This window comes from Salarias fasciatus, chromosome 11, assembly GCF_902148845.1.
Source record: "Salarias fasciatus chromosome 11, fSalaFa1.1, whole genome shotgun sequence".
NCBI lineage: Eukaryota > Metazoa > Chordata > Actinopteri > Blenniiformes > Blenniidae > Salarias > Salarias fasciatus.
In genome coordinates, this window is record NC_043755.1 from 17,278,780 (window position 1) to 17,300,689 (window position 21,910).

General features: G+C 41.2%; 1 pseudogene; it reads left to right on the forward strand.

Annotated features, from left to right (window-relative positions):
* Positions 1–21,910, forward strand: part of LOC115396504 (F-actin-uncapping protein LRRC16A-like) — a 61,927-nt pseudogene that overhangs the window by 21,596 nt on the left and 18,421 nt on the right.

A 21,910-nucleotide genomic window follows, 5' to 3' on the forward strand; every position in this document is an offset into this window, starting at 1 on the left:
ATTGTCCTGCCTCATGCGATTTGCCTCGAAGAAATTACTTTCTTTGGAGTGGCGATCTTCTTCATTTTGACAGGTTGAACTTTTTTACCAGGCTCTTCCTTGTTCCTCAGTTGTTTTGTGTTGGAGTGTCATGCTAATCTCCTAAACTTTCACTGATCCAATCAAGAAACTGAAATCCCAAGTCATAAAAATATATACGTATATTGTTCCAATCCAATGGTAATGAAACTCTAACCCTTCACTCCTTCATTATATTCTTCAACACACTTGTAGGTCCATTCGTGTTCTTTTAAAATGCTACTTTTAAGTATCAATTGGCTTCTTGAATCAGCCAAATAATGTTGAAACCCCAAGATGTAACAATGGAGATGACATGCTCTCCAGTGTCGGGGCTCGTTGTTTGAATCATTTCAGCTCTTAATGGTATCACATTGCATTGCAAGCAATTTCATAAACCAACTGAATGACCTTTGGAGGCTGCACTTCTGGAAGGGAACGTCAGGGTTATGCGCTCCCTCTATGCCTCCTTCAGCCTCGACTGTTTCCCAGCAGCAACAAAGGGAAGCTCTATTCTCAGCATGTGGTGCGGTGAGAAGTGGCGGCTGGTGCCTGGTTTGCTCAGCAGGAAACAAATCTACGAAATCCTAAAAAGCACAATCAAATACGATGCAACCAGTGTGTGTGTTTTTTGTTTGTTTTAATTAAAACTGTAAACTGCTGTAAATACATTTTAAATGCTCTGTTTCAGAGTCACAAGTCTTTCATTCTGACGAGTCAGCTGGACGGCTCTTGGCGTTCTTTGTCATTTCCTTGTTGTTGCTATTCAGGGTGTGTGTTTACAGCTGTGGGGTGTATATTTACTGCCACACATTTCATTATACTCTGTGTTCTTCCTCAGGCTCTCGCCTCTCACCGAGCCTACCTCTTGACAGCACGCATTCCCGCCAAGGTAAGAGCAGCAGCTCAGTTCAAAGGACAATGAAAACAGCAGCATCTTAACCTCTAATGTTATCCTCCTCATTGCGTATTCAGAAAGACACATCAATGATAACACACAGCTGTGGAAATCTCTGGAGGGTTTTGGAAGTGCTTGAAGTGTTTTCCAGTGTTACACGTTCTCATAGTTTCTAAAGGTGAATTATTTCTCTGAATTTCTGCCGAATTAAAACCACTGTGATGGTTGCAGTTTATTCAGTGTATTGATTTTTTAATGTTTTATATTTACCTCTGAAAAGAACATTCCTGTAACTGCAGTAAAACATGGCAACATTATTCCGCCTCTGTCATTCGATAAGGTATCAATTTACTAAAATTTACTTACTGTGAAGTACTGTATAATTTGCTCTCATACCTTTGTATTTTTTGGTGAAGCATTAGGGCCCGATGGGCTGGATATTGATCAGGCAGGTTTCACTGTGTATCAGGAAATGTTGTCTCAGTTTTCCATGACACATATAAGTCGATACTAAGTTATTACTTTATACATTTGTGTCAAGTCTGACACAGGGTTGTCAAACATACAGCCTGTTCACCAACACCAGCCTGTCAGGCGGCCCTCGTCACGACCATTAAAATGCAAAGATTTTAAATGGAGTTTTAGTTTATTTATTACAGGTTGCAGTGTTTTATTGAGAGGAGTGGACAGCACTTAATACTGCAGCAAGAGCTGACAGATCACTGAAACTTGACTTTTCTCTGTATTCTGCACAAGAGAGCATTTGTTAAAAATGGCAGATTTTTCATCCGCTAACTTATTTTCTTGAAATTTTTCAGCTTGTTCAGATTCTTTTGAGGAAAGACACTAAAATAAATATAAACTTATTCACCACCTGTTCATACTTTGCAGTTAAATGAAACATTTTGAGACCAAAAATGTGTATTCAAGTTATGCAACTTTTACTATTCCAACCCACTCAAGATCATACTGGCCTGTATATGACTCTGGAACTGAAAAATCTGAAATACATGATCATGTATCATCATGATCATGATCATGATCATGTTACACAGTGTCACACTGGCTAACAATACTGTACTGTTTTTCAACTTACTGTATGCCTTCTCATCTTAGCTTATCTTTTGCTGTGTTTGTATGCATGAACACGTGACTTAGTTTGAATCCGTGATATGTTCTCCATGTGTACAGTTACAAAGCTCTTTTGTTAACCAGTTGTATAACAGCTGTGCCCTAATACAGTGCAGATGGTGCCTGTTAACACCATCACCAGTAATGAAATATCCATGATTGCCTTTACAAGCATTGTCACCACTTCCACATAAAGAGCAGCGGTGCTGTAATACAATGCAGATGTTCGGGGAGACTTCCTGGTCCGGCCTGCTACTCTTCAAATGTTGCATGATCACTCTGTAAACCTTGGGCCTGGAGCATGCCATCGCCTCAGAGGAATAATGTTGTGATTATAGGCTTCTTGACGTGTCTACAAATCACCTCAAGTCAAGAATGCCACAGTTCAATGTGTTTTAAAGCAGTCGGACCCCAGGTTTATATTAGGGACTTTAGTAAATCGAGATCCTAGCAGACGAGCGATGAATGAAGTGTTAAATATTTCCCAGCTCTATTTTGCTTGTTATTATGATCCATTATAAATCTCATTAACATATTTCACTCACACTAGCCCCATTTTTATGGTCCAAAAAATCCTCGATTCACCGTGATTAGTTTCAATCTTGGATGGTAAGAGGTCATCAACCCCAATTGATAATCCGCGTGATGCCTCATATGTAGAGACTGGTAATGACATGCGCAGAAAACAGGAAGCAGGAATAAGGAAAGTCAAAACCAAAACAAGCAGCAATACTGGACGGCGTTTGACAAAAAAAAAAAACAACTTTCTAATAGAAACCCTGAGAGAGCAAACACTTGTTGAGAGAAGAGACGGCAAATTGTGCGACAGCGAGTTGTTGAAACAGCTCCGTGATCACCGTGACCACTAGAGGGCCGCGCCGGTAGCCAGTGTATCATGGAGCTGTTTGAACGACTATCTGAGCAGATATCAAACACATAAAAACACACTGGCTGGCGCTGATGACTGCTGAATACTAAGCCATCCGATGTGTTGGAATAAACATTTGCAAAATGATCCACCAGAGGGCGCCACTATAAATCAACATGCTTTCTAATGATCAGAATAGTAGTGTTGTTTTTGAATCAGAAGAAGGAGGACAATAGCTGTGTTCAGTAGGTAACCCTACTCTTAATATTTAGAAACGGGCACAATTGGAAACAGCGCTGCAGGACCTCAAGGCGTCACACAGCTGCATAGAACGCTCCTACCTTCTGTTATTCACTACTAACCCACACCCTGCCCCTCGTGGTGACCGGTGGTACTGCTCCTATGTCTGAAAGCTTCCAGACACTGGGACAGAAGTGAACACGCACAAACATTGCAATAAATTGATTTTTTTTTTTAATTTGAATAAATGGTAATTAAAGTTTGATGGTTGCGTGTGTTTTGTGGCTCAAGATTAATTTTAATTTCTTTAAAATTTGAGAAAATGTAACAAACTGAAGTTCCAGTTCCCATAACCAAACAGAACTCTGACTGTGGAAACTATTTTCAACAACATCTTTGCTGCCAATACCTTCTGAAAATAGCAGCATTAAACAGTTTTTCCTCAGTTCGTGATTAGATCCCATAACATCATGTCTTGAACCAGGTCCAGGAAATAAGCCAGCAGGCGTCCTTCAAACAGCCGTGTGCTTTCCAGTCGATAAGGTGCCCTCAGGGAATACCCATTTGATTGATTGTTTGCTTGAAAACTGATTTATAGTGAAAGAAGAGGCAATAAGGGATAAACTGACGCTGTTTCACATGAGCTCATTTGTTCCCAGTGGTCCGAGCCAAAGGTTCAGGATTCAGTTGCGTTTGCATCTGCTGTACGCTGACCAGCAGGTATTAGACACCTGCTGAATGGGGGAATAACTCACCTTTATAGCTCTTATCTTCTTTATCTATCCAGTCCATATTCACGTATTTTCCAACTTCTGCTTTTCCTTCGTCTCAATCCCTTTTTTTGAGGAAGCAACAACTTGTGGCCCTAATACACGGCATTTATCATTTCTTGTTGAAATAGTCTGTTCTTTATGCGTTAAGAATGTATATTCAGTAGATTCTTTTAAACCCTAAGAAGCCGCAGCAACTTTAGCAATACGACACACACTGAGTCAGTTACTTTTCACATGACGTCCTTGTAGAAGGAAATCTTGCTCCAGGCGGAATTGCTTTTGACTGAGAGTTACAGAAAGAAGCCAAATGACTTTACGTATTCACCGATTTTCTAGAGGTGTGATGAGCAGAAAACAGAAAAGCAAACACGTCGCATAAAAAGTAGAAAAGATAGCAAGGCAGGAACAGAACCTGGCACGCTTTGAATGGGCATCAGGTTTTATTGTGTTTTTAAAGTTATTAAAGAAGATGTTGACTTCCAAGTTGAGTTTATTGAATTCCAGAGATGAGGATGATGAAGCCTGGTGATTGGGAGTAATACAGTGTGATGAATGAAAATCCTTTTTTTGAATAACTCTGAAGTTCCAGTATTAAAGTAAAAAGGATTAAAAGTAAGGTAAAATCTAAGTCTAAGGTAAACCTAGCGAGCCCTGAGGCGAGTAGCACTGCCTGTAGGCCCGAACGGTGTTAAACACGACGGACTGTTAAAATAATGGAAGTTTATCACTAGTTTGTTATGAAGCATTATATTAGAGAAGTCAGATGTAGCTCTTTTCACTCAGGGTTCATTTTAGGTTATTTGCTCAGGCCTCTTATTCCCATCCTCTCCTTCTTTTCCCACACTCCCGATTACATCAATTTCTCCTAATCCTCGTCCTCCTTCTCTCTCCCTGCCTTCATATCGGTTTTTCAACCTTCGCTCGCCATGGTTCCAGAGTTCAACATGAAAAAAAATGTGTTCCATCCAGTTAAATCTAAAAAAAATATAGTCCAGTGCAGTGAAAGTCGTATCAGCTAATACAGTCAGAGCTCATCTTCTCTGACTGACTAGCATGTAGTAAAGAAGTAGTAAACCAGTTGTAAAGCCTTACATGTTTGAGCCTTACTTCATTTTTTTTTTTTTTTTTCCATTGTTTTTGTTTTATTCAATTTTTGTAAACTACTGTCCAGCCTGAACCTTTTGAAGTCATTTCATGCCAAATAAAATGCTTGTTGTGATATTATGGGGTAGTAAACTGTAAGTTATGTGGTGGTTTCTTGCTTAAAAATCAAGGCTTACAGTTACTATGAAACACTTGACTGCATTTTAATGAAAAAACTATGTTACAGGAGAGATAAATCAATTTAAAATGAAGATTACTCTCTGTACTGTTTCAGCACGCTAACAAACGACTGGCTTTTCAGCTTTCTGCTGGAAGCTGTAGTCTTCATATACTATAGCAGTGTTTCTTCTGTCTTATAAAAGAGAAACATGAAAGCAGTGATGCATAAAAACAGGCGAGAGGACTAACTGCAGGGCTGGTGTTTGCGAGTGTTGTGTGTTTCTGAAGGCAGCTCAAGGTCCTGAGTTAAATTAAAGTAGATGTAAACCCTCAGTTAGAGTCTTGACTTTGTATTTCTCTCCTCTCCTTGATAGCAGAAAGCCCCCTCTGGCTCTATCGTGCTGCTCTCTGTAGAGTTTTATCTGTGTGCGTCTCTCCAATTGATGGTTTTCCTTCTCTTGAGGAGCTCCAGGGCTTCGCTGTCTGCCAGAGTCTCCACAGAAACACACAACCAGAAACCCACACTCACTCACAGCTCCCTGCTTTCCTTTTGTCTTTGTTTACATCTGTAGTGTTGTTATGTTGTTGTTTTTTGTTTTTATTTTGACATGCCTTCACGGTCTTCTATCAAAAAGATCAGGCACCTTTATATCCCAGAGAGTCAAGGTTTAATATAATGGATTTTCTTTTGTTTACCTGAAATAAGTCAAATCATCCAGTCACACTACAAGAGGAGGAACAGGTAAACTGACAGATGGACAGTGAACGAATGAGTGCGCGATGCAATTACTCAAGCATTTGGTTTCTCCATGAATTTCCCAGCTTGACATATTCATACTGGCTGGACCTCAAATCAGTTTAAAAAAGAAACAACCCAATTGATCGACTGCCCCAGTGACTTTAGACTGAATTAAATATACATGAACAGTGTTTATTAGATTGCTCTGCACAGTGTTTGTAACTTATTATCATGTTTTAAAACAAAGGAATCATTATAGAAGATTGCAGAACTTGCACGGGTACCAGGTTATTGATAAATTTGTTATCTTACCGCCGCTAACGTGCTACCAGATAGTGGATAAGAGGAATGGTCATCTATCCATCTTCTGCACCGCTTTAGGATTACCAGGCACTGGAGCCAAATCTGATTGTAGGTCGAAGGCAGAATAACATGCTGGACCAGTGACCAGCCCCTCACACTGAAAACACACACACACGTACACACTGATGGTCACTTCTAGAGTCGTCAAGTCATGTACAATAAGCCTGGCTTTTATCTGTCCATTCCAGACTAGCTAATATACTTTAGTCCTCTCCGTACAAAATCACAGCATAATTGATAGTATAGTTTTTGACATAAAAACAAAGATCCAGATTCCTTAGTTCAGAATTTTATCAAAGCAGATAAAATCAAACAAGCAACACAGTCAGAATTATTTATTTTTCATTAAATCTTCTTTGTTTTTGTTTTAAAGAGTTGCTGGAATTGATGTGTTCTATTTATTTCCTTGTATTACCATGTGTTTTTTTCTGTCCTTGTTCGTGTGCTTCTTTGTTCTCAGTCGGGAGTTGAATTTGTTTTCATGTTGGTGTCTTTTCATATGTTCCCTTTAAATAAGCAGAGCACAATATTAAACGGTGAATTCAGGTTATTGGTTGTGTCTGTTTGTACGCTGTACCATCGTCTTGTTGTGGAATCAGTAGCCACAAGCAGTTTTGAATGCACGCGCACGCGCACACCGAGCAGACAGCAGACGGTCGGCTGTCTTCTCATCTCTGAGCCAAGCCTCAGGAACTCGCGGCCCACCTGGAATAGTCTGGCCAGGCTTGTTGGCCTGCCCTACGGCACTCCAACGTGTGTTTATGTGTTTCTGAGAGGAAAACTGCGCTCAGCGCACAGCAGCATTTGGCATTTGTATGCACAGGGTTCCCATCTTGTGTAAATGAAGCTCTATTTCTGGCTTTTTTTTTCTCCTTATTTTCTTTTTTTCTTTTTTTTTTTTAAGCCTTGGCCGTCCAGACGGCTGCTTGTCTCTGTTTTATTTGTCCTGAAACGCTCTGCAGAAACAAAAACAAAACAAATAAATTTCAAACAGCTGTAGTTATCTTTAGCGGGGAACTACTTTTGGAGTAGGAAGGATTTCTTTCTCATGCAGCTTTGTATTTTCTCACAGAATTGTGACGGACATGGTTGATCCAATAAGATCCAATATGCAAGCAGTGAACATAAAAGACATAGTGTACAAGCATTTTAATCGAGCTCACAAAGAAATCCGACGCATGTTTGGAAATAGCAGGGAACGTGTGAGTCACATGGTGAAGCACCTTGAAAAAGAGCTGAGAAAGACCAAAGAAGCAGCAGCAACTCGGCCTCTTAATTATAGAGCAGGCAGACAGCATTCCTGAGACAGACAGTCACTGCCCTGGACTGCTATCTATTATTTAGTTTTAGTGATGCTGTATGCTCACTGTATCATCATACAGAAGCCGTTCATTCAAGCACTTACAGCCAAATGCACGTTGAAATACAACCACTCTTTTCCTCCTCAATGTTGTGAAGGCGTGTCCTAAAGTTTTCAATCAGATGAACCTTGAATCAGCATGAAATACCGACTGGCTCAAGAATACATCTCTCACCAGTTATCTTTTATTAAAAAGTCATAATCTCCGGTGGGCACAATATACCAATAAACTGCACATTTATTGTTGTCTCAGTATGTAATAAAGTGTGTGCTCATGCAGTGTGCATTCATGCTCTGCAAATTTACGATGACAGGATTTTAATTCTGTAAAAAGTTCAAACACTTGAATTCATTGTACAATCCTATTTAATTAAATGTCTGCAAACCAAACCAGAAATAACAAACAGCTTGACTTTTGAAACGCTGCTGGTGGGAACTGCAGATAAATACAGCTGATCAAATCCCAAAATATAAAAACATTAGTATAATCTGTTTTATTGTTCATATTTATTTCAAATTACATTATTATTGCAATACTGAAAAGTAGTGCCCATCTCATTTACCTAAAATTGTGCAATTCTTTCATTGTGATCATAAATCAGTCAGTCATCAGTGTCTTGGGTCATTCCTTCAATATTCTCTTTGATTTTTTATATTTACTGGGTTTTTGCCAAAACCTTTAATGTATTTTTTGTGATCCTGTTTCAGGTGGAACACTCCTTCAATTATCTGGAGATCCAGGGAGTTGCGTGCAACAAACCAACACAGGTACAGCGAGTGAATGAGACTTCAGCATGTTCAAGGAGACTGCAGTTAATCTGTTCCTTGTAATTTTAACAGAGTGCGAAGTGAGGTGGAGGTGCTTTGCTTAGTTTATTCTGAAGATTGGAAGTGGAGTGGAATCACATCAAACTTTATGTGAGACTTAGATAAATCTGAATTTATGGCAAGAAAACACTCTACAAACTCATGTAATCTTCAGAAAGTCATCCCTGTTATGGCACACCCAGAAACATTTGGGCTGAGCTCCGTTAGGCTGTTTGACCAGTTCTGGCTCGCTGTCAGTCAGCAGGATGTACCTTCAAAATATGATAATCCTTCACTCAGCACACTGCTCCTGCAGCTGAACCTCTGTCCCTCTTATCTCAAGAGATGTCAGTCCTCTTAATATCTTGACTGATGGTCTCCAGTGTATCAGCCGGGATTATGGTAATTTTGGCGGATAGTGGAGCCTCGTATTTGCTTTACATCAGTATTTGCATAATTGCTGCGAATGCTGAAATGGTTAGCCAGTCTTGGTTTGTGGCATCGAATCTTTACTTAATGCAAAGATGTGGGAAATAGATGAGATCAAGTGGATAGATTTCTTCCTGTCATTAAAATAATGGTTGACTCAATGAACAGACGTGTAAGTCCTGATGGAAAAGAGACGATGAGTCGCATGTTAACCCTAGAAGATTATTGCTGTTTCTTTTCTGCCTAATTGTTGACATAAACTCTACTCCACTAAATCTTTGTTGGAAATGAACTCTTTATTGATGCCTTCCTCACCAAATAAGTCCATCTGTGTCAGTGTAATGTTCACTGACAGACAATGTGTGTGTTTAGCTGTTCATAGAGTACGAGCGAGGCTCGTTCTCCCTGAAGCTGCCCTCCACAGAGGAGGTGAATGAGGTGGTTGCTCACATAGGAAACTGTCTGCTGAGGATATGTCCCGGTTTACCACCCAGGTGAGTTTACACCAATATGTATCATATCAATCAATAGATGCAATTTATCGAAGTTTATTATGCTTTTTTGAGTTGTACAAGCCAGAGATGACATGTTGCCTTGTTATATATTGAGGATGGTGTTTTAAAGTTATGGGCTGCTTTCAGTACAAACATGTGATGACTTGAAGTTTTGTCCATCAGTAAAGTGATGAAGAAGCTTTGCATGGAGCCTCCGGACAGGCTCCCGCCTCTGCAGACTCTGTGGGAGAACAACAAGCCAGCAGAACCCGGGCCTTGTGGTATGAGCTTGTTTTGTGTGGGGCTGAAGTTCAGCAGTTCGGTCTGCTTCTATTACTGTCGCGGTGGCACGAGGTCAAAGCAGCTGTCTCTTTCTGTGTGTCTCTTTTTGCAGGCGGGTTCTCTCAGATGTACAGATGTGTTTGTGACTGGTTGGGACTGCCTTACAGAGAGGAGGTGCAGTGGGTATGTGTCTGTTTTGCAGCTTCACAGTCCAAAACAAATTAAATATCTCCTACATTATATACACTTTAAATGACTCTGCATTTGCATGTTTCCACCCTGAGTTGCAGTCAGCTGTAATGCCGTTTCTTTCCCAGGACGTAGACACCATCTACTTGACACAAGACACCAGAGAGCTCAACCTGCAGGACTTCAGCCATCTAGAGAACAGGTGAATTATGCAGAAGTTTGGATTGCACACTTAAAAGCACCATGAGGGGGAAGGGGAAAAGAACATCTCCCAACAAAATCTGCTGACTCACCTCGGAGTTTGACGGTCGCTGTAATGAGAATAATATTTAATGCTGGCCGTGACCTTTTCTCTCCTCTGTCTGTCCTGCTCCTCAGGGATCTGGTGGCTATAATTGCCGTCCTGGAGTTTAACCAGTGGTTCACCAAACTCTCCACCAAGGATTACAAGCTGGTTGGTACTAATAATTATTCATATAGGACACTCGCCTAAAACTAATGACAGTGTGCTGTTTTTATCCAGTTGTATGGTCATTTTGGAGGAAATAGTTTGCTACTGTGGACCTGCATTGTCTCGTACTGAGAGAGGATTTTTGGATATTTGTTTATATTAATAATAAATACATCAGGGAATTTGTTTTTGCTCCTTCGCTGACCCATTTATTTTTCTCAGTTGGTCACAAAATGCAGCTTTTTAGACAAGAGAGCTATATACAGGGTTCCTGCACAGCAGAGGCATAGCACTATTAATGTGTTCAGGACAGTACGTTAGATTTTGCTTAAACTTTAAATGAAATTGTTCTGGTTTTGTATTATTTTTAATCTCTGAACTACTTCCTGTTTATTTTATCTGCTGTAATGGTATCATTTTTTGCTTTTAGTGAGATTAGAGAAGGTCAAAAAAGTTAATAAATATGGACTTTCATTGTAGATAGTCTTTCGTTCAGTATGTCAACATGCAGTGATACTGTCTCTACAAAGGTGTGTTTTCTGTCTGAAACCCAGATCAGTGTGTTGGCATGGTTATAATCAGAATGCAGTAATAGATTATGAAATAATTTCCACGCTCACAGTTTGAGTGCAGGTTGTTAGAGAGGCAGTATTTGATAGAATCTGGGGAGAATGTAAATTGTCAATTTGGTCTAAAGGCGAATTATGGCAGAATCACTGTCAGGCTGCCTCAAATTTGCATTGAGCTGATTTGTGTGATTAGTATGCGTTAATAGTACAAATCTGATGAAGAGTGAAAGACTGTGGTGGCATTTGGATAAAGACCCACATTTCTAAGTTTCCAGCTGTTCCAGCTCTGCTCTGGTTGTGATGAAACTTGATTGAAATGTGGATTTTGTGATAAGTTCGTTCGAAAACTGAACTATTTGAGGATTGACAGGTATATTCACTATTTTTTTGCTTATCAGCTTCATAATAAATATGAATTTTATTGCGATCTAGGTTCCCTATATTTGAGTAAGTGTGCCTCTGGCCGTACATGGAGTATCTCTCTGTTTCAGAGCACTTTCCCCTTTGTCTCCTGCATCTCCCCCTCCTGTCTGTTGACTGAGGATCAGTCCAATGTTCTCGTGTGATAAGACTCCTAATCCTAACGAGACAAAGGGGCTCAATGTCTCAGGCTGTTGCCCCCCTGCAGCACTCCATTTCCAACTCTGCGTCTCGGGGCTTCGCTCAGTCTCACCAATTACCACACGCAGCTTCCTCGGTCCAAACAATTATCGCACGCCTCCGTCACAGACAATTCCTTTTGTGTTGGATTTTAAAATCCAGTTCCTCACCGTGCCACGTGCGGTGCGATGCACAGATGTTCCCGAGGGCGCATGAGCAATCTAACATTTGTCCTTTCTACTCCGCGTTACAATGGAAGCCAGCACCAACGGTTTCTGTGTGTTTTAATTCGCTGTTGTGGCTTCAGATACTTGCACCTTGCAGCCCAGTCTCCTCTGGGAGCTTTCAGAAAAATAATATATGTTCAAACTGTTGTTGCCTGTATGTGCATGCTTACACAGTGATAATGGAGACGCTAGTGAAACAATGGGCAGGAAAGATGTGAAGTTTGGGATTTCGGAATAGTTTCTGAGCTCTGTGCCAATGGAAAGAATAACAGGACTTGGAGGAGAGGAAGAGGAGTGTCGAGTGGAAAAGAGAACGTGACGGCAGCACACAGCAGTGAGACAGAAACACCAAGGTCAGCGGCGAGGTCGGAGGACAGAGTGAGAGGGAGAGACGTGCAAGAAGAAACGAGTCACACGGTATCAGGAACAACGTGAAGTAAGACAAGCAGTTCAAGAGCTGCGAAAAAGTCAGAAGTAAGCTTCAAACCGCTCTATCCAGCTGGGACTGAGGCCGATTCAGGATACGAACAACTCTGAGTCAGAGATACACAATCACACATTTTCACCAGTGGTCAATTTAAAGTCCACTGGTGAAAATTAACTGAATTAATTTTTTTTTTTTTTTTTTTTTGGAAGGAAGCCAAAGTACCTGGAGGAAGCTCATGCATGCTGAGAATCAGCCAACTCCACACAGAAAAGTCTGTCCGGATTACTGCAGAACCACAGTGTTAAAGAAGAAACAGCGTAAAGAAGAAAGCTTTATGGTTCAGAAGGAAGAAAAAGTGGTTGATAGGAAGATATGAAAGTGTTAAATACACAAGCCTGCAGCTTTTAAAAACAGCCTAACCAACTCTGTCACACAGATAGGAATCTCTCAGTGTAATGGAGTGGATAATATAACACACTCACACACACACACACACATGCATACTCTCCTACCCTGCTGGCTATCACACGGCGAGGGATTACACTGCTCAGGCTCAGTTCAATCAGGCTGCTTGTCTTATGGTCAAAACAAGATGCTGAGCCAAAAAGTGAGAGACGAGGAGCGGTTGGGACAACAAAGATAAGAAGACTAGCCTCCAGATTGCCTCATGGTCCCACGGGGTCGGTGTGTGGTTGCGTGTCCGTGGGCTCATATGTCCCAAAGTGTGTTTTATTTTAACACAACATAAGGGTCAGAAAAACCCAGCGTGACAAGGCTGTTATTTAGTGGGTGGTAAATGGTACAATACGCATGCTGACAGTGGCGCTGTGCCGTCCCCGACAGTGTTATTGTGGAACATACAGACTCCTTTGTGCTCGCCCGGCTCCTCTGCTACGCTGCGACCAGCCGTTCTTTTTCTCCATTTCATCCCTCACTACCCTCATATCTTCTTTTTCTCTATATGTGTCATCCCTCACCTCTCTCCATTCTCATGGGGATAATGTTTCTTTCGCAGTCATACTTTGGAAGAATAAACCTCTGAACAACGGCCTCCTTTCTTCTACCTTCCTGTTATTCTCTCTGCCTTGATAACAGTCGGACAGTGCTCCTAGTGTTTGGACCACACTGAGGCTGCCACCCAATAGAAAAACAGCTTCTTGTAGAAATATTGTCAAAACCAGGAGTGAAGAAAAAACACCACAGAAAAAGTTCTGCTGGTGTAATTTGTGCTATTAGTCACGAGAGGCAAAGCGCGCTGGACGTATGTGTTGTGTTTTTTGGAGTGTGACGCAGCACAGAGTGAACTGGGTCAGTGAACATCTAGGTAGGCCATGGACATTCAGCTGCTGAATTTTTAATTTTGTCTAAATATGAGCGCTTTTACTCCCCAAAGCTGCGTCTCCCGTGACGTTCAGACTACAGGAGCGAGACGACTTTCTCTCTGCGGTGTCTAAAGTCTGCACTCCCCAGCCGCTCCTTGTCACGCTTAAATGATCTCTGAGAGAAAGACAGAGAAGTCACTTGTATACGCTGTGTAGCGCAGCTTTAATTAGCACAAGTGAGCAGCTCACTGAAGTTATTTGGCAAGAAAACACTTGAGGGAATCAACCAGAAAGTAAAATTCTGTTATTCTTCTGACCTTTGAATGTTTCAGTGGAAGTTTTGCTGCCGTAGATGAAAGCACATTATAAACCCCAGAGCTGCTTCACTTAATTAGTATTTCGTGTGTGTTTGATAAGCAGAAGCACTTTAAGACGATCGCTGTTGCCTTCTGCAAAAGACTTTGATTGTAACTGTGAAACTTCATCACATCCTAATATAGTATTCTTTGTTATTTTTTCTTTTTTTCTTTTTTTTTTTAAGTCATTATAACTTTGGCAAAACGTTTTTACTGTTTAACACCAAATTATTTTCAGCCTGCAGATGTGTGTGAGCAGATCCTCCGGGTGGTGTCTCGATCCAGTCGCCTGGAAGAGTTGGTTCTGGACAACGCAGGACTCAAAACGTAAGAAAACTCAGTGTAACATCCACATGATTATTATCTTCACACACCTTATCCTGGGCAGCAGGATAAAGCAGCTGGAGCACTTACGTCCCTGCTAACACTGGCTGAAAGGCTTCTTGAACTGGTAGAAGAACGTGCAAACACCAAGCAGAAGGTTGATCCCAGATTTGAACCCTTGTGGTCTGAACCTCAGTATCATCCTGACACAACACTACATGTGAAAACCAGCTAAGTCAGAGTGAGAACTGCGGATCAGCCTGCAGAAATGAAGAAGGTTTTTGAAAATGATTCAAGTGCAGTCATTAAGAGCTCAGAGGGACTAATTAAGGAGGTACAGCTCTATTAATGGAACATGGAAAAGATGGAGACAATTTTAACATGGAAAAAGTGTATTTTGGACATTTTGTGTCTGGAGTTTAAATATATAATGTTGTTTATAAATCCAATATATATTATACTTGCTTTGAACTAAAATGCAAAAGCTCACTTTTATATTGAAAGATCAGATTTTCTGCTTGTGATTGAATTTTAACACGTTATATTCCAAAAAAAAATTTATCAGTGTAATACGTTTACTGCTGGAGATAACTCTATGCAATAACCTAATACTCTGACTTTAATACAAATTATCAACATTAGAGGAAACATGCACTTCTAACCACCTGCAGTCATACTGATGGTTCTGTTTGGGGGATGGAAAGTTCCATTGAATCACTCTTCTGAGTCCAGTTCTGCTCATTTTACGGCAGACCTGCTGATTATCCACGCCGTCTCTGTGTATTCAGCTGTCAAAGAAGATTTCAGAGGCCGAACGTGTTCAGTTCCAGCCACAATGTGACAATCCAGCTTTACTGTTGTGGTGAAAAAATAATGTCCATTCATGTCTCTAAGCCGTCCTGATAGGCTGGACAGACGCTGAGTCATAAATAATCTCTTTCATGACCCACAGTGATTTTGCCCAGAAGCTTGCAGCGGCTCTGGCTCATAACCCCAGCTCAGGACTCACCACCATTAATCTTGCCAACAACCCACTGGAGGATAGAGGTGAGACATCGATTGTGATCTAATGTGGTCTTCTCTGATCTATTCGCCTCTCCACCGTACACCTTTTAGCTCTGTGGATATTCCAATACGATGGTCAATGAATGGAAAACACAGACAGTCAACAAAAGAGGAATAAGGTCACAAACTAATCTAGTAAGGCAGGCAGAGCTGAGGTAACACTTAAATACTGCCCACAGACACAATAATATAATATTTAGGAGTGTTTAACAGCCTGATAGAGGTGTGAAGTCTGATAATACAGCACATTTAGGATCCATTCATCATAGGTCAGTGAGTGCAACAAGTTTAATATTTCATGGCTTCTCAGTGGATCCAGGACACATGAATTAAAGATATTCTATCACATGTTAGGGCTGTGGCATTTAAACATGCTACAAAATTCTTGGGGAACACAAACCTCTGGTTTGATTGACCTGAAAGATGTATTACAAGTGTAAGTTGACTGCTGTGTGAGGTTTCTGTGTTTCTATATTTTTTAAATGACCGAAAGTACTGATTTCCTCAGGATGAAAATGAACCTCTTTTTCTGTTTTCCTCCCTCTTGCTGCAGGTGTTTCCTCCCTGGGTGCTCAGTTTGCCAAACTCCGAATGGGGCTCAAGCATTTAAATTTCTCCAAAACCTCACTATCGCCCAAAGGTACGCGCTGCCTTCCCATGCCGCTGAAATGCAGGAAATCACAGGGAAACATGAGCAGTTTTTCTCCTACAAAGCCACTAAATTGCTGTGGGAGGTGTGAGAACACACGCTATATCAATATTGTGCAGTAATTAGATGGCTTTTCTCTGAGTATTTTATTTCCCATCATCCCCGGTGAGCAGATGCAACTCGTATCTTCCTCTAATCTGATAGCACCTACCGCGGGGAAGCTAATGAGACTTAATCACTACACGATTACCACTGTGAGTGAGAGGTGAAGACTAATGTGTAAACAGTGTGATTGTTTTCATTAGCATGAATGCTGCTCGCTGGTCCACTTTCCCAGAGCCAGCAGAGCGATGTGCTTTCATTGTAATGAAAGAGTCTTTCTTTTGTGAAGAGGCGAGCCGGTATCAGCATATTTCTAAATGCGCCTGTCGTTTGCAGTTACTTGGTAAATTTCTCTTTGGTTTCCATCCAGAGTAAACTGCGCAGCAGCAGTGACGGCCTGTAGGGACTCCACATAAATATGTTCCCTTCTCCGGGAATCAATAAAGAGCTATCATATTCCGCGGGGTCAGTGAGGGCTTGTGCAGGTTAAACTGAGCCCCCCTCTCCCTGCGTTTAGCCCCGATCCATAATCTGTCCTCCATGGCTGCAGAGGAAAACACCGCATTTTTTTCCACATGCTTTTTCACCACTTTTCTCCTTTTTTGCTGTTTGTGATTCAGCTGGTTGCTCATCCAGTATTCAGAGGTTGTTTCTCTCATTTCTCCTCTCACATTTACTTCTCAGCCGTCTCTCTTGATGGCCGAGCCAGTCAGGACTTCAGAGGACAAAACTGTCACTTCAGTTTGTCATTTAATGTGAAAAACGTGACATGGGTCAGCAGCCGCATGCAGATTTTCAATATCAGGCAGAGCATTCAAAATCCATTCATATGAATACAAGCATGAACAGATATTGTATTTCTTCTCTGCACTGGAGCTGCTCTTTATAAGGTGTGAAGCACAGAGCCTCAATTATTGGATCATTCGTCATCAATTAATCCTTTTTATTTGGATTTTATTTTTTTAATGGTTATTAAAAATAGAAAATGGTAGTGTGTTATTGGCAGGGGCATAGCGATGCAAGCTGTGTGGAGGCTTTTCTTTTCGATTTTCATGCATTCACTCTACATTCTGATGCTGTATTGTCTCATCTTTGCTCGCTGCTCATTTCCTCTGCCATTTCCTTCAATGCGCTGTCAAAACATCAGCTGGAGATTTGAGGATTGTGATATTGCTGACACAATATCACAATATTTTCCATGTGTGCGTGCGTGCCTGTGTTTGCGTGTCTTTCAGGGGTGAACAGCCTTTGCCAGTCACTGAGTGCCAACCCATCCATCCCCAACAGCCTCGTCCATCTGGACCTCTCAGGGAATATGCTCAGAGGAGACGACATGCAGGTACATATGTAAAAAATACTAATAAAAATATCGATTTATTCAGCAATCTTCATACATAGGGAATGACATCAAAACTGGATTATATGGTTAAAAACTGTGAGTTGAAAGCCAAAATTGAACCTATTGAAATCCAGATAAAAGATGGCTTCGATACAAATTACAGCCATCCGTCTCCTTTACCACTTTATCAGACTTAGAGCAGGCCGGGCAGGTTGCTGGTCCATCACAAAGTAAACACAGAGTAATGTACAAGCACTTTAGAAAAACTAATTAGGCTGTGGGAGGAAGAAGGAGTTCCTAAAGAAAACTGACTCGCAGTAAGATGAATTCACAGACTCTCCATTAGAAGCCCCTCAGGCCTGGACTCGAACCAGGGAACCTCTCACTGTTAATCAAGGGCGCTAACCACTACATTGCTGTGTGACTCTGAAAATTAGCTGTTAAATTCCAGTTTTGCTGGCGAATGAATGCTGACATGAATTTGTTTCTTACAGTCATGGATAAAACGGTTATCAGTGAGAATTAATTTGCTCATAAACCAAACATGACTGATTGTTTATAATCATTAAAATCATCTTTACAAAGCATAAACTGCACCACTGCACCCTCAGTTTCTGATTAATTTTACTGCTACTGTCACACTTTCCATTCAGCTGAAGTGGGACGGCCTATTAGATACAATCTAATGAGTGAAGAGTCACTGGAGAAAATGTGTCTTTTTCTAAATTTAGAGTAAAAAAGCAGATGAGAGGAGCTGTTTACTGGGAGGTCGCAATTCTTTGTTACCAGGGCTGGAGGTTTCTTCCCGTTGAAATTGATTTTCCTCATCATTGCTGAAGATGCTTCCTCATTTGTAAAAATATTGGATTTTCTTTGTACAGTTTATGAGGAATTTGAATCTCACAAAATAAGTGTTTTATTTAGTGCTTTAAAAGTTAAAAAAAAATCTGTCCACAAATCATAGGAACTGGCCAGAATTGCATGAGAGAAATTTTCATGAATTCAGTTTTGATCAAGTTATTACATAAGATCGTCGTTATTTAGTGTGTAACTAATGCAGGGAGTGTTTAATGTCCAATTGCTTTAGATTTTATCATCATGAGTCTGAACAAAGAAACTTATGACCTGTGAAAAACCTGTTCCAGTAAAACCTGCTCTTGTTGAACGTCTTCTAATACCTGCATGTATGAAGACCAGTGATTTTTTCTTCTCTGTTATATTCAATAAGCCGTAGCAGCGAATTTATACTAAATCAAGTGTATAAGATCCGGTCAGTTGAGATATTGTCAGACTACAGCGTTTTGAAACTGGCTACTTTTCCTGCTTTTCCAGCATTTCTATCACTTCCTCAGTCAACCCAATGGCCTGGTGACCCTTGACCTCTCCAACACTGACTGCTCATTGGACCAGGTGACTTAGTCAAACTCATACAGATGTGAAAGTTGCTCAAATAAATAAATGAATGAGGAGAGATGATGATGGATTGCACAGACGTAATTGCTCCTCATTTTGCTGCGCAGTGAGATGAAGTGCTTGTTATTTATATGTGTGTGTTTCAGGCCATGTAATCTAATTGTGTGCACCCATTTAATCTGTGTTGCAGTCAGCTGAACGTGAAATGGTCTGAATACTGTATGTGATGTATTGATGTGGGTCTCGGAGCCAAATACGTCTTATTGATTAGTCTGACATGTAGCCAGCTGTCACGCAGCCACTGAAGTTATCGATTGGCTTTTAAATCATATTCTGGCTTTTTTTCATGCAGAAGCACGCGTGAATATGTTTACACAATTTTGAACAGGTTGTGGAAATGGAAGTTAAAGTATCAAAACTGGCTCGTGTTAAGCGTATTTGTGAGTGTTATAGTGTTGTGTTTTCTTGCAGGTTTGCTCGGCCCTGCTGCGAGGTTCGGCCCAACACCTTTCTGTCCTCAACATGTCAAAGAGTGTCTTCCCTCACAGGTGAAAAAAAACTAAAAAAAAAAACTCGGTTTTAGTGGGAAAAATATTCCGGCGTGTTTTAATTTTCAGGTTCATTGGAAACGTCATTGAAAACGATCTGTGGAAAAAGATCAAAGAGGGAAAAATAGGATCAGCTGGTTTCACCATATCAGCCGTTACACTTGGGTTGAACGCATTTTTTATAACTGAATTAGTCACCCAGTCGAGAGCAAAAATGAAAAAATAAAAACGCAAAAGGCTTTGAACTGATGAAGAAAAAAACATTTTCCAACAAGAACTCTGTGATTCATATTGCTTCGGCATATCAGCTTTCACAACACGTCTGCCTTTCAGACTCAATAATTTAAGCAGAACCAGTCATGTTTTGTGTGTCTGATTTGTGTCGGAGCACAGACGCCTGGATCCTTCTTGCATGAGGCAGTAAACTTGAGTTTGGTTATGTTTTTCTAAGGAGACAGGTTGTTATTTTCAATATTAAAAGATGGAAAATGTCAGGCATCAATCTAAGATCTGAAGTTTGTCATTAAAAAATTTCTTAGATAAACAGAAAAAAAAACGTAGGTTTTTCTACTTTAATAAAACTTGAATGCAGAAATATTGAAGTCAATTACCAACATAATCAGAAATAACATCTCACAGTAATGGTTTATTTACTGTGATTTAAATGTTGAGAATGAATAAAGCATACAGGAAATGACATGATGGTTTTTTCATGCACTACTTGTAGCACATTTTATCACAACATCCTGTCTTAGATATGTCACTTTAAATGTCAGATCATCATTTGTTTCCACTTTAAAGAGAGAGTTTATCTGCACTGTTGCCACAGCGCAGTGACTCAGGTGTCTTTGGAAAGCCCAGAGCGTCTCTGACATTACGGCGAAGCTCGATAAGTTATCACAAATAGAGTTACATCCCACAGAGGACGCTATGAGTTTCCAGTTCTGTGGAGGATATCTCTGCCTGATGAACCTTTTCTGATCCGAAATGGACCTCTCGCATTCATCCGTCACGTGAACAGTGTGTTCTCCACACACTCCACTGAGGCTTATCTGTGACTCTGCTCCCTCTTTCAAATTCCTTTCTTCCTCTCACAATCTCCCCGCGTCGGTGTGTGACCCCTGCTGGCCGGCGCGCGCCATCGCAGCAGGTTTCAGGGGAGTTGAACGGAGTGTGTAACAGATGGGCGAGGGGTGGAGGGGGGCGGTGGTGGTGTTCTGCTCCCGCCGTTATCTGTCTCTCACCAGTGTGTCTCCGGGGAGCTGAGGACTTCATCAAGGGGGGAAAAGGGGGAGCGAGGGAAGGGGAGGGGAGGGGGAGGGAAGCTGAGCGGAGGTGAGAGGAGAGCAGGTGTAGCAGGTGGAGCAGGAACTTCTAATGCTAAATCAGCTATTCCTCTTCATCTTGGTCTTCTGGCTGCTCCCATCAGGGATCGTCTGCCTTCGGGTCGCCCAGCTCTCTGCTTCCTCTGCTGTTATACAACCATTTCCATGTCCTCCTCCACTACACCCGTTAATCGTCTCTGAGGTCTTCCTCTCCTGCTCCAGCATCCTTTGTCCAGTGAATGTATTATCTCTCCTCAGCATACGTCCAAACTATCTCGACCTGCCCTCTCTAGTTGTATCACTAAACTGCTCAGCTGCTGCTGTCCGTCTGATCTAATCTGGAGAAAATAACTGTTCCTGAAACAGATAATTAACCACAAGTGCTTCTGTCGTGTGAGAAAAACTCAACTTAGTTTGACTCTCACTTTTGTTGGCCTACTTGTTTCAGTTAAAAAAAAAGTATTAAAGTTTGTTTTAGACATTACCCTGGTATACCATCATTATTTAGATCATTCCGCCGCTCTGTTTCCTCAGGAAAGGTAAAGAGGTGCCCCCCTCGTTCAAGCATTTCTTCAGCAGCGCCGCGTCTCTCAGCTCCATCAACGTGTCGGGAACCAAGCTGCCGCCTGAGGCCCTCAAGTGAGTCAGCCTTTCATTCACACTTCATGTGTCTGAGCAGCAGACGCTTCTTCGCCCACACTCTCTGTGATTGTACATTTCACTCTTGTAAGTTTTCCTCCCTCGTGCCAACCCGCTGTGTTTCACCTCTATATGAATGGCTTACAGAGGTGTGTTATCAGCCGTGAAAATCCAAAATACATTATATTATCTCAGAGGTAAAAGAAATCATTTAAAGAGTGTGAATGTTGTTTTAATCCTACTTCATGGATGCACATGTCTGATCTTTTGTTTTAACTGCATATATTGTTATTTTTTTAGAGCACTTCTGCTCGGCCTGGCCAGTAACCCCAGTCTGAGGGACGTGTCTTTAGACCTCAGCTGCTGTGAGGTAAGGAGAGTCATCTCAGATCTAATAAACACACGCCCACACTTTGCTGTTTGCAGTTTATTATGTGACAGTTTATAGCTTCATCTGAGATGAAATTGAATTAATGGCATTAATAAGAACATTCATAGGCGCGAGAGACGAACCACATTGCTGCACAGTTCTGTTCGTCTTTGTTTTTCCTGACAGCAGCAGTAGTGCCGTTTGTCTGAGTGTCCTTGTCAGCTAAAGTTTGGCCCCGGCGTTTTATTTCAACAGTTTGGAGGTAATACTGACCCAGTCAGCTTTTTAGGA